We start from the raw sequence: 13,874 nt of genomic DNA on the forward strand, positions 1-13,874 counted from the left end.
CCATCCCAACCATTGTGAAGAAAATAAATATCTTTAGACTTCCATAAGGTGGAATTTTGATATGACTTGGACCTCTAAAACAAACTCCAGTACCACCACAAACTCATGGGATAAGAAGCTAGATTTTCTTCAACACAAACCACATGTTTCAGCAAACCAAACCCAAAAAAATAATAATAATAATAAAAATAAAAGTCTTTACTCCATATCCTATTCTCAAATCTGAAACCCAATAGTTGGTTGCCATGTATGAAATAATAAAGCTTTTTGAAAAAGAGAAGAGGTCCAGTCATACTGAGGTTGATTTCCCCACATGCATGGATCAGCAATTGCAGATGTGAAACCTATTGCGCTGAAAAAACAATAAGTTAAAGAAGTTTGATAGGTGGGGTCGATCGAGCATTACCTACTGGACAGACCTTCTTGGAGCATACTAATAATAATGTGAGAAGAACAAAAAAAAAAAAAAAAGACGACATAGGATAATGTGGGAAGGCGAAAGGATGTAAATAAAGCGAAAGCAACCAACGATACAACTTTTCTCCCACGTCTGATTCATATATTGGGGTTTGGACATTTTTGAGCTCACGTTTTCCACGCTTTAAATACTGTCAATGACATAATACGTGGCACCCTGACCTCTGTATCTCATGTCGGACTCTTTCTCACGTAGTGAAAGCAAAGGCAGAGAATATCTGTAGATTAGTTACATGGAATGATTACATTGTTTAATTAATTTTAGAAATTTTTTTATGAAAAAAATGAAAAAAAAAAAAAAAATACTAACTTTTTTTTATACAGTTTTTTCAATTTTTTATAAACAAGTTTCCTAAAATGGAAAATAACAGAAAATTTCTGAGATTGAAAGGCTGTGGAATCCAGAAGTTGCAGAGGTGAAGAACAAGAGAAGATGAGCGAGCTGGCTTTTTTATATCGTGTAGATTAAAACAGTGTTGTCAGCTCAAGTTAACTGTTTAGATTTCAAAATGGTGTCGAGCCTTAAGTGAAAGAATCCCTTTTAATTTTCTTATTTAAGTCATAGAATTGCAGTTTTGAAGCTGAGCTGGAGTATAGCTGTTGGTTGCTGTTCTTCCTCTTTCATGTTCAACGTACACCTTGTTTCTCCAAATATATATATATATATATATTCAACTTACAGTTTGGGGTTAACTATTTGGAAAGGTATGTTTTAATAAGAAATGGTGATTTATGAACTGCGGTAAGCATTTGATAAAACTTGTTAAAAAGATTGTTTTGCCAATTATGTGTTTGGATAACATTGGTATAAAGTGTTATTTCGGATACAAATTACAAGCGCTTTTTTTTTTTTTTTTAAGAAAGAACACTCCAAGCTTTAGTTTTTTTTCCCCTCAAGTTGCATCTTAAGTTTTATTAATTATTAAATTAATTTGTTGGGAGTAATCATTAGAGGTGGAAGTTATAAGTTGAAACTATTTCTCAAAAAGATTATTAAATCAATTTGTTATTAATTGTTAAGGTAAAGTTCCTTGAAACAAGGGATAAGCTAGAATGTGTGTGCATGTACCAACCGATTAAGCTTCTAGACACTTGGCCAAAGTATAAGATTTAACAAAAAAATTAATTTATATCAAACTTTATCATTTTAGTTTCACAAATTTAAATTGTACCCCAACTAAAAGTCTAAACACCTGTATTTATCATATAAATTAAAGTAATTTTTTATTTTATTAAAATTAGTTACTTATTTTATTAGCTATTATTACAATTCATTTAATAATTCAGTTTTAATTATATTTTTAAATTTCTTTTGGCTCACCCATGAATCTTCATCAATTTGTGTATAGTATGGGAATAATACTAATATATCGATAACTTCATAGGAGAAATACATTAAAATTTTCACAACACACAATCCATACTAGCCAATACATTTTAGTAAAAAAAATCCTAACCAATACATAAAAAATAGTCTGAAATAATTATATAAAAAACTATTATTAAGAGTCCACAAATTAATCAAGTTCTATTGTCATGAATAACTTTCATCTTTTCCTTGTCTAGATTCACTATATCTATATCTAATATAAAAGTAAAACGTTTGACTTTTTGTTAACTACTTCTTATTGCGTCACATGACTATATAAATTTATACCACGTATATATTTAAAAACACCAAACAATTGTGTATTTTCATTTTTCATTAAACATATTTTTGGTCAATAGGCAGATTTTTGTATATCTAATATGAAATGTTATGACCTTTTAATGTGCATCTTTTGATATATCAAATTTGAAGGATTATGACATTTCAATAGATACCTTTTGGTATATATATTACAACCTATCTTATATTTACATATGTAAACAACACAAACTTAACTAGATATGCAATATTCTGTCTCTTATTACTTCCTACAAAAATTAATAAATAAAAAAACATTTTTGCCTAATTATTAAAACTTGGTTCTATTTCTTTTAATATCAATTTTTTATGCATTTTTACTTACTACTCCAACTCAAAAATAATGATTTTTTTTTTTTTTTGAAACTCGTCCAGTAGCTATTCATATGCATCGCACGGGTTAGCGACTAGTTCTCTTAATTGCTAATACTCCCACCTTCACTGGCATTTTTGCCAAATTTATCTAAGTTATAATCATCCCACCTAGACCTAACATCGTCTCTATCATGTATTCTTGTAATATTATCTAAGACCCATGTAACAACTACAATGTTTTGTTGGGCTTTAATATAAATCATAACTTGACATTTGTTCAAAATTCTTCATCTATTCTTGCACATTCCAAAATTTCTCTTTTAAGTACTATGTGAACATAGTTGAATCACTACACCAAAATTACTTTATTACATTAAGTGCTGGTGCAACAAAAAGTAATACTATTGTAATAGTAATTATTGCAACTATAATAATTAGTTATAATAATTTATAATTTTTTTTCAGTTGCAATAGAAGCCTTAATACCTACTATTGCATTAGAAATTTTCTTAAAATGAAGAAATTGCAAATTGATACAAATTATTTTTGCAACCTATACCTATGACTATGAAAATCTAGAAGTGGTAACCTATTGTAACAAAGATTAGTCACTAAGAAAGTAGGGTCTCCTACTTCACTTAGACTATAGAAGTTTTGTCCCTTCTTCGAAGGAGAGTTTTGTTTGTTAAAATTTTGTCCCCAAAGAGTATCAAGCGTACTCTTCGAGCTAGTGGTAACTTTCATTCGTGGGGTGTGGGAAACAGTTCTTATCTTCTCTCCTTTGAAATTAGGAATTCTCATTGAGCATTGCTAGGAGACAATGGAGCAGTTGACAAGGAGCTGGAACAATCTATAATAATCGGAAAAAGAGCGAACTGGTTCCATCCTTCTGAAAGACCATAGGAGGGGTGAGTTCTTGATTGCTGCAAAATTCTTTACTACATGCTTTCTCCGAATGGAGGCAGTAGCTCGAACTTTTAGGCAACTATAAAGGACAACTAACGGATTTAGAATCAAGAACCAAGGCAACAAAATAGTGTTATTTGTGTTTGATAATCTCTCGGATGTGGATAAGATTCTAAAAAGCCAACCTTGGAGTTTTGATCAGCATTTGACTCATGCAAGGTATAAAAGAGATACCCTAGTGCAAGAGCTTGAGTTTAAAAAGGTTTCGTATTGGGTGCAAGTCCATGACATTCCTACTAGCTTCCAGACAAGGAAAGTGGCAAAAAGTTTGTGTGATACTATGGGAGACATTCAAAAATCCAATGGAGTGGTGGACGAGGATGGAGGTAGCTTTTTTCGTGTGAGGGTGGCAATTGATATTACCCTTCCTTTGTGCAGAGGTAGGGTCATTACTCTACCTAGTGGTGAGAAACGATGGGTCAAGTTCAAATATGAACGACTACCTAGCTTGTGTTATTGGTGTGGTTGTCTGACTCATGATGATAGGGATTGCGTTCTATGGGTCCAAAGCAATGGTACACTAACCTTGGATAAGCAGCAGTTCGGACCTTCATTGAGAGCGTCACCTTACACTTTGGCGAGAAAGGGTGTCATTTATGTCCCAGGATACTATGAGAGGAAAGGAGAAAAGGAAAAGACATAGAGTAGGGGTGAAGGTGGTGATCAGAACGTGGCTCACCAAAATTCAATCACCATGTCTCTGGTGGAAGCCGAACCAATCATGGAAGAGGAAGAGCGGAATGACAGGCGGACAAAAGAGGCAGTTACGAAGTTATATGCAAGGCAAATTTTGGGGGTTGAAATTGATTCAGTGGAGGTTATGAGGGACAATCATTCTTTTCCAAAAATTTAGGAAGCTATTAAGGCTAATGGAAAGAGCATTAACTTGGGTTGCCTTTCTCAATTTGTTGAAGTTGATAAGGAAGTTAACCTTGAATGCAATTACCACCAATTCGTTAGGTTTGGAGAATGACAACATATCATTGGTTTCAACCCTAGTCGCCTCCCATCAAACTAATCACATGGTCACCAATTCATGTGATGAGCTAAACATATCAACGGCTAAGGTTAATGTGCAACCAACAAACATTAGGTCATGGAAGAGAATTATGTGCCAAGCCAACCCTACTGGAGCCACAGACACTCTTGACTTGGAAAAAAAGAGAAAAGTGAGCACATGCATGGCGTCCACCTTAGACTTTCCCTATAAACGAATGCAAGTGTTGGATGACAAAGTTTTATCAGATTTAATGGTGGAGGCTACTGTGCAGCCCCGCCAGAAGCCATGAGTCTCATAAGGTGGAACTGTCACGGGCTTGGGTACCTAGTGTTCATTGTCGAGACATGGATAGATGAAGTAAGGCTAAAAAATAAAATAAAACAAAGATTACATTTTGATCATATGTTCTTTGTACCTTGGATTCATCGAAGAGGCGGACTAGTGTTATCTTGGAAGGAAACAATGAAACTGAAAGTAGAAACAAACTCAAAAAATCAGATTGATTGTATTATTGGGAAAGGCAACAAGGGTGCTTGGAGGTTTACAGGCTTCTATGGTGATTTTAACGAGATTCCAAGAGGAGCGGAGAAGAAAGATGGCAGTAATCAGGGTCATGCTCAAATGCAACTATTTAGGGATGTAGTTGATGGATGTGGATTCAAAGACATGAATGAGCAAGTGGTTGCGTCTATGGCTGAAACATTCCCACTACCTTTTTCGGTGATAGCAATGGAGGTCATAGCTGCAACTAAAGCTCTCTATTTTGCAAATGATCTTGGTTTGCCCTCTATCATGCTAGAAGGAGATTCCAAGATTACTATAGATGCTCTAGCAAGTGAGAACTCATCTTTGACAGAATATGGACACTTGGTTGATGAAGCAAAGGAGCTTGCTAAGGATTTTACATATATTGAATTTAGTCATGTATTGAGACAAAAGAATAGTACAGCCCATAACATTGCTAGACATGCAAGACATGTTAGCGAGTATTCAGTGTGGATGGAGGATGTTCCTCCGCATCTTTTTTCTATAATTCAAGCCGATTCGGTTTATGTTTGAATAAAATTACAGTGTTATTTCTCAAAAAAAAAAATATATATATATATATATATATTGTAACAAAGATATCATTGCAATAACCTAATAGTAATTTTTTTGTAATTTGCTACAATAACAAACACGAAGCAATAAATAATTACACTGAAGATATTATTCTAGTAACTTAACCCGAATTATTTTTGTCAATTTATTTCAATAAGATCCATGAAACAATAGTCTATTGTTATGCATGCAGTATATTGCAATTATGCCTTATTTTGCAATTATATTTGCCAGCATTCTTAACACTAATGGGTGATGAAGCTGTTGTTTAAACAATTAAGAAAAAAAATTAATCAAGGTTATAGAAAGATGATTTTAGATGGAGGTTGAAATGTACAACCCTAGAGCTTTGCTCTTCTTTTTCAGGCATGTGAATTTGGTTGTTTTGTTCTTTCCTAGAATTTCATATACACCTTCTAATCCCATATATTACACTTACAAATCACGAAGTTTTTATTTTTTTTTCAAATAGTGAACTAGCTATCATTGAACTCTAGTCCACAATAAACTATTGACTTAATTACGGACAAAATTCTTCTTTTTCTTCAACCTACTTAATTAGGAATAATTTTATTTTTCTAAAAAAAAAAAGAATATTTTTTTAAGTAAAAATATAGAGTGTAGTGTAGATCACATGAACATCTATCTCTCTAGTCTTGTCCGCCCCCTCGCCTCTTTTGTATAATTGTCCTACTCTCTCTTATGTTTTTTTGTTTCTTTAAATAATACTTGTGAAAAAGTAATTAACTTAATTTCATCATGTCTTAAAGGAATGGACCAGGCACATGAAAGGAAAGAGCAAATGCAAGAACCAAGCAGTGAGAAACAACTTATGCTTTCTTATCCTCCTACTGACCCACAATCATATCCTTGGTTAGTAATATGTGATGGGTATGATAAAGAAAAACAAACTTTTTTCAGCATATCAAAAGATTATTTTTACACCAGAAACATTCCTGAGATGCGCAATAAACTAATATACACTAGTTGTGATGGATGGTTGGTTGGCTGGGTACCTTATGTTTCTTAAAGTTTTGTTGTTCAGCTAGTTTTTTATTTGATTCTCCTGATTGTGGTACATACTTATAATATTTCTGGATAATTGTTATAGTACAAAACATAAATTATAGAAGTGGCACATTTTAATTAGTGCCTTACTGAATTAGAACCATTCTCAATGCCTATTGCATATATGTGTACTCATGGCCTTCCGGCTTAGTGGCATGTCCACCTTTTTGGTGGTTCAATGTTTGGGGTTCAATCTCTAGTAACTTTACCTAATTTTTTTTTTTTTTTTTTAAAAGCCTAATTTTGCAACCAGAAGCTGCCCCATGCCCACTTTCCCTAATTGCTTTTGCATTATTATAATGACATTCTTATTTGCATTTTGTATAGGTTAAACTAAAGCAAGTTCTGAAAATTGCAATGAGCATTTATAGTGAAGGGAATGGATATCTACAAGTAAGTCTAGAACATTTTTGTTTGTACTGATTTGAATGTTTGTTTAATATGTTCTTTTATGAGGATGCATGTTGGTTGGAAATCGCCCTTTGGCTGCCCATGAAACAAAATTTTCTCTCATAAGGTGTACTTTGCTCATGATTGCTATGTAGGAAAAGCCGATTCTGGAAGCTTTACAATGACGATCGACCTTCTTGCTCTCTTGTCATAAGAACTTCAGCTGGGCTAGTATATCTTCTCGCATGTTTGTTAGAAACTTTTATGCCATCTTTTTCACTTGAGGTAATTTAACCTACCAGTAGACCTCTCTGAAGCACTTAGGGCAATGCTAGTATTCTTTATTGTGAATTAGCTAATATGGTTGTGCATGCTGACAATATTTGTATTGTTGGTTGTGTTGAAGGTACTTAAGAGCCTTAATTTGCCTTCTGATACTCCAATTTTTCTTGAAAAAGGAGATATTGATAGGGTGAGCCGAACTTGGGAGATCCTACCTATTGGTCACAAAATTGGGACACCAAAGCCATTGTTTAAGGAATTGGTATAACTCTCCTACTTCTATGATTTGTTTTGTGAATTGTGATGGAGATTTTTTGTTTGGAATTGAGGGTTTTTTGTTTCATTAGTAAAATCTGCTCAAGGCTTAAAATAAGATGTTGGGAGATAATTTCCTTTAAAGGAACGTTAGATAGTGTCATTTCATTTGTACATATTCATTGTTTCCCTTGGATCATTTTGGAATTGAGAGAAGAGTTGAAGTTGGAGATAACGTCACGATTACTCTGTTCATTTATGTCACTGGATTAGTAAAATATATTTGCACTTAACCCTCATCATTTGGTTATGTTTTACTTGGAATCTTCCTTTTGTTATAGTTCAAGAAAGTTGTATGTACATATATGTATTTATGTATTACATACATAGATACATATATATATCCAATGCATTTGCCATCTGGCCAGGAATAAAAAATAAAAATAAAAAACTACAGCCGCGTTTTAAAAACGCAGCTATAGCCAAATTCAAAAAAAAAAAAAAAAAAAAAAAAACAAAAAAAAACAAACAAACAAACAAACAAAACAAAACAAAAGGGATGTAGCCGCATTTTTAAGATATGGCTGTAGCTGTCTCCTATAGTCACTTTTTATAAACGCGGCTAGAGTATGTCCTATAGCCATGTTTCTAAAAACACGGCCATTGGTCCTAGCCTATAGCCACATTTGTAAAAACCCAGCTATAGACCCCTGAGCCTATAGTTACGAGTTTTAGGCCACAGCTGAAAACGCAGCTATAGGCCGAATTGTCCTATAGCCACGTTTTTAGGAGCTATAGCCGCATTTTAAAAGCGCGACTATAGGACTTTTTTTGTAATGTCTAATCAATGCATTTACCAGGTCTTTTCCAGGTTTAAGCCTCTTTAGGAGCTTCCTTTCAAGCATGGCAATTTCGCCATCAAGTGCAACTAACACTTTTGGCAATGTTAATGCTGATATAGCCATTGTAACAATGCCATTAGAGCACTAGCATTAGGTGTGTCAAATGACAAAATTTTGCCATTTGGCACACCAAAAACCCTCTCACATGAGGTATTTTAAATGCTAAAAGTTTTACCAATAATTAACAGTAGAATTCTATCTTTGGAATGGTATGATACAAATGCTATTTCTTTTTTATTCATCTTCTCTCTCTTCTCAAACAAAATATCTCCTTATTCTTTCTCCCAACCACTCATTAATATGTCCTTATTCTTTCTCTCAACCACTCTCTCTCTCTCTCTCTCTCTCTCTCTTGTTCTTCACTTCTCCTCTTCCACTTTTGTGAGCCAACACTCCAAATCCTCTCTACAATTTTTATCACTCAAATTCTAGAGCATCATTACTAATTTTTATCTCCATCTCCTTCATTGAATTTTTTTTTTCTTAATTTTATCTCCACCTCTCTCACCGATTTTTTATTTATTTTTATCTCCATCTCTCTTATCAATTTTTATTATTATTATTATTTTTTTTTTTATGTCCATCTCCCTCACCAAATTTTGTGGTGGTGAATTGGGTGTTCTGTTTTCTTTCTTTTTTTTTTCTTTTTTTTTTTTCCTTTCTTTCTTTCTTTCTCCAGTGGTAGTGAGTTTCAAACATAAATAATGTGATTGTGATTTGTTTTGGTGGATGTGTGTGATTTCTTTTTTTTTTTTTTGGTTGTGGGTTTGAGTAAGGGTGGCAATTCATGTTTGTGGGTCGGGTTCGTTTTGTGTCAAGCCATTAGTATTCAACTATATAGGTTAACCTGAACCTGACCTATATAGTAAACGTGTCAGGAATCCTTAATCCGAACACGACCTATTTATTAAACAGGTCGACCCAACCCGACACATTTAACTCATTTAATTAACAAGTCATGTAAAGGTCAATACAAATGACCCATTTAATAACCTATTTGATTAATAGGTCATACCAAACCTATAAAATTTTTATCAATTCCCATATATCTAAAATTAAAATACAACTACAACTATAAATATAGTAATAAACATATAAAAATAACCATTAATTAAGCAATAATATCAAAATAACTAATAATTTTATAAGTTAAACGGGTCAAACAGGTTCGCATGTTGAACACAAACACGACCTACTTATTAAACGAGTTAACCTTGTTAACTCGAATATGACTCGAACCCGTTTAGCCTCAACCCATAACCTGTTTATAAACGGGTTAGTCGTGTCGGGTTCGAGGGTCGTGTTAGATTTTGCTACCCCTAGGTTTGAGGTGATGGTGTTTTGGTCTTTCGTTTCTGGTGGTGGTCAGTTTAGAGAGAGAGAGAGAGAGGTTTTGGGTTAAGAGAAATTAAATAATTTTTTATTGGTTATTTATATTATTTTAATGTGTTGTAATGTTAAAATAGAACATTTTATGAAAGGAAAATTAAATGATGGGGTAAAATAGATAAATTAAGTTTTGGTGTGCCAAAATGGCATTTGGGATAGCACAGTTAATGTTAGTGCTCTTATGTGATGTACAAGCTGACACCACCAAATTTTGTTTAGTCATTTTAAAAAGAAAAAAGTTAGGACCAAAACAAATTATACAAATTTTGCCATAATTTATCAAGTGGTAAGTTGTGAGTGGTGGGTCTACACCTTTACCACTGATCAAAATTCGTCACATGGTAAGTTGTGATAAAAGTTGTGTGTGTGTGTGTGTTTTTTTTTTTTTTTTTTTGTGGTCTTAGCATTGTTGTTATAAATTTTTCAATACATATAGAAAGAACAAAATACTATATGACAATTAAAAAAAAAATCAAACAAGCCCATTTAAAAATTGGATTTGTACCTTAAAGTTTTGAGAAGTTTGAGGAATGATAGATAAGAGTAGGGGAATGAAAACTTATAGCAAGAATGGAACAGAGGAAAAACAGATAGTAATGTCTAAGTTATTGAGCTGAAACAAAGAGGTTTGATAGATTACAAAATAATTGCCAAAGATCACAATTTGGCCTTATTTTTTGCAATTATTTTTGTCAATTATGCCCAGGGATGGACCCAAGTGGGGGCACGGGCCCTCTTGGCCCAAAAAAAAATTAGTAGGTAAATTTTTAGTAAAAAAAATATATATATATATATATATACTTGGGCCCCCATTACTTTGTAGCTTAGGCCCCTTTCAAAATCATGAACCATTAACCTAGCCCAAGCAAATCTTAAAAAAAAAACAAATATAAATCCAAAGTTTATTAAAAAAAGAAACGAAAAAATGAATGGAAAAATAAAAATAAAAATAAAGAGACCTAGAGACTAGAGAGTAGTCAAGACAGAGAAACTGAGAGGCGAGAGAGATCGAGAGGCCACTCACGCCCATGCCGACACACGAGACCCATCTCGCTGCCCTGACACAGAACCAAATGGCCACACCAATGCTGCGACGTGAGACCCATCTTGCCACCGGTTGCTCAATTTGCCCAACCCAGCTTCATTGCTCCAGCTTCACAATTCACAATTCACACTCAAGTATTTAATCTCTCCTTCAAAACCTAATATCATGTTAGTGAATCTCAGAATTTGTACTTGTGATGTTTATGTTTTTACAGATGAGTGATGGTAATTGTGAATTGAATATATGACACTGCAAAAAAAAAATGAGTTATAATAGTCGTCTTTTTTGTGGCGCTTACAAAAAATGCTACTAGAGCGGGTTTATTGTAGCGGATTTTCAAATGCTACTATAAATCTCTTTTTAACAATGGTTTTCTTTTTTGTAACCGCTACAATATACTCTTTTTTTTTTTGTAGCGGTTTTCTAGCTGCTACAATATATTTTATTTTTTGTGCTTCTATAGTTGTTTTCAAAATACAAATTTTTTTTTTTTTTTTTTGTTGCGGTTTCCCAACTGCTACAATATACTTTATTTTTTGTGCTTCTACAAGTGTTTTCTAAATACAAAACTACAAAGTTTAGTCCATTTTGTTGCTGTTTTTTTTTTTTTTTTTTTTTACTTCAATGTAGAAAACTAATACCTTAATGACCAAAATACCCCTAAAATACTCAAAATGACACAAATACCCCTAGAAATAGAAAATGACCAAAATATCTCCAAAATGTCCATAACTATAGAAATATTTTTTAAATTTTCAAAACGAACAATATACCCCTAGGCCTCCAGATTTACAAAATACATTAGGAATTATTAAAATGAACAAAAAAAAAAACCCTAAAATCACTAAATGATAAAAATACCCCCAAACCATAGTATTACTACTATTATCTATTGGTTTAAATTGTGAAGATGTTTATCCTCAGGAATCTTAGTGTGGTGTCAAACACCTATTGAGAAGACCATAATTTCCTAACTCATTTTAGTGACATGTAATACACACACACACACATATGTGGGGGGGGGGGGTGGGGGGAGAGAGAGAACTAACATTTTAGTTTTTATTATATGTGATTAGAAAGATTACTTATAGAATAAATATGTTTTTTTTTGTTATAGTAATTATTTTAAGCATAATGAAACTTTAATGTCATTTTTCTAAGATTTAAAAGAGAAACAATTGAATTTTTATTATATGTGAGAAACAATTGGTTTGAAATATGGTGTTCTTGCTCAAATTAAGTTGTTTTTGCAACAATTGAAACAATGTCCAACAAAAAGGGAAAAAAAATTTTAGTTACACACAATCAAGAATGTAAAAAATTAATAATAATTAAAGGATATTTGCATTTTTTTTTTTTTTTTAGTAGGCATGAAACATGCTTGTCTATATTAGCCACTATATCATGCAATTTTCAATTTGTAAACACACACACACACATATAGTGTAATCAAATCACAACAATATTCTTGCAATCTTTCTATTTTGTATATAAAATAACTAAATATTACAAATTTTTTTCCAGGAAAAATTATTGAAATAAATTTTTTGTACATCGATTGTTGGGGTGGGAGATTTAAACCTTGGATATCTCTGTTGGAAATGTGCCTACAAGTTAAACTACAAGATTCTTGGCTAAAATTATTGAAATATTGGAGAAAACTTAAGTTTCCCTACAGATCGTGTAGGAACTCAGCTAGCATTAAAGAGCGTAAATTCCAAACTATTGAACTAGGAAGAGAAACAAATAGAGAAGTGAAAGCAATAGAAACAATTAAAGAGAACCAAGGCAAAGCAATGGTTTGTGACTCTCTGTCTCATAAAGTACAATATTTTATTAAGATTCTATTTCTTCCTTCAATTAAAAAACTCAAATTCTCTCGCTTCCTTTATTATTTTAATGAATTGTTTATATTATTTTAAAAGAAGTGATAAAAAAAATAGAACATTTGATATTGAGTATATTGTAAAGTGGGTGGTAAAATAGATAAAGTAGCTTTTTGAGGTACTAAAAGCTAAAAATTTTAACACCACCACTGTAAATGCTCTAACTTTAAAAAAAAAAAAAAAAATTAAAATCCTAGCTAGCCTAGTATTAAAGAAAACATTATTTTGCTTTTGTTTTTGTCTTTGTTGGTAAATGATTACATCTTAATGTATTTAGAAATAATAATTTTGAGTATTTATAACTTTTTAATACTATATGGATGCCTATTTGGAGTTTTTTTTTTTTTTTTTAACTCCAGCCCCCGCTAACTTAAAATCCTGGGTCTGTTAGAATTGCAGCGGCTGGGCCGACACCCATGATTGCAGGATCAACACCAATGGTAGTAAAAGTCCTAAATACACCAAGGATGGGAAGTCCCTTTTGCACTGCAATGCAACTTCATGAGGAGAACAGACCCAGCACCGTCACTCACTTGGCAAGAATTGCCAGCATTGGTACTCCCATCTTTAAAAACAAGCTGCATCTCTGCTAGATCTGAAAATCCTGGGTCCTACCCTGATTTGACTATTTGTTGTTTGGTAGTTGGGCAATAATAGGGATATGTGACAGAAAGAGGAACAGTGATTCAACTTTCAAGGAATAAAAATGGTAAAGTTAGGAAAAGTGTTTGCTGGTAGTGCATAATAAATTTATAGTATCGGTAGTAGGACTGGGTGAGTAACATAAATATGGAAACAAAGACAATGAAAAAGAGATAAAGGCAAATAATATAATATAATAAAATGTCTCACAAATTTAAGAAAATAAAATTGTCACTTGCTCCTATTGTTAACTCATAATGCAATAACTAGTAATTTATGTCTTTTATTAACTCATAGATGATGTATTAAGAAACAATAGTGTTTTGTGTAAATTGTCACTTGTGCCTATTGTTAACTCATAGATAATGTATTAAGAAACAATAGTGTTTTGTGTCTTTTGTTTTTGTTGATAGATGATTGCATCTTAATATATTAAAAAACAATGATTTTGTGCATTTGTCTTAGTTGA

The sequence above is a fragment of the Quercus robur genome, chromosome 6 (assembly GCF_932294415.1).
Source record: "Quercus robur chromosome 6, dhQueRobu3.1, whole genome shotgun sequence".
Taxonomy (NCBI): Eukaryota; Viridiplantae; Streptophyta; class Magnoliopsida; order Fagales; family Fagaceae; genus Quercus; species Quercus robur.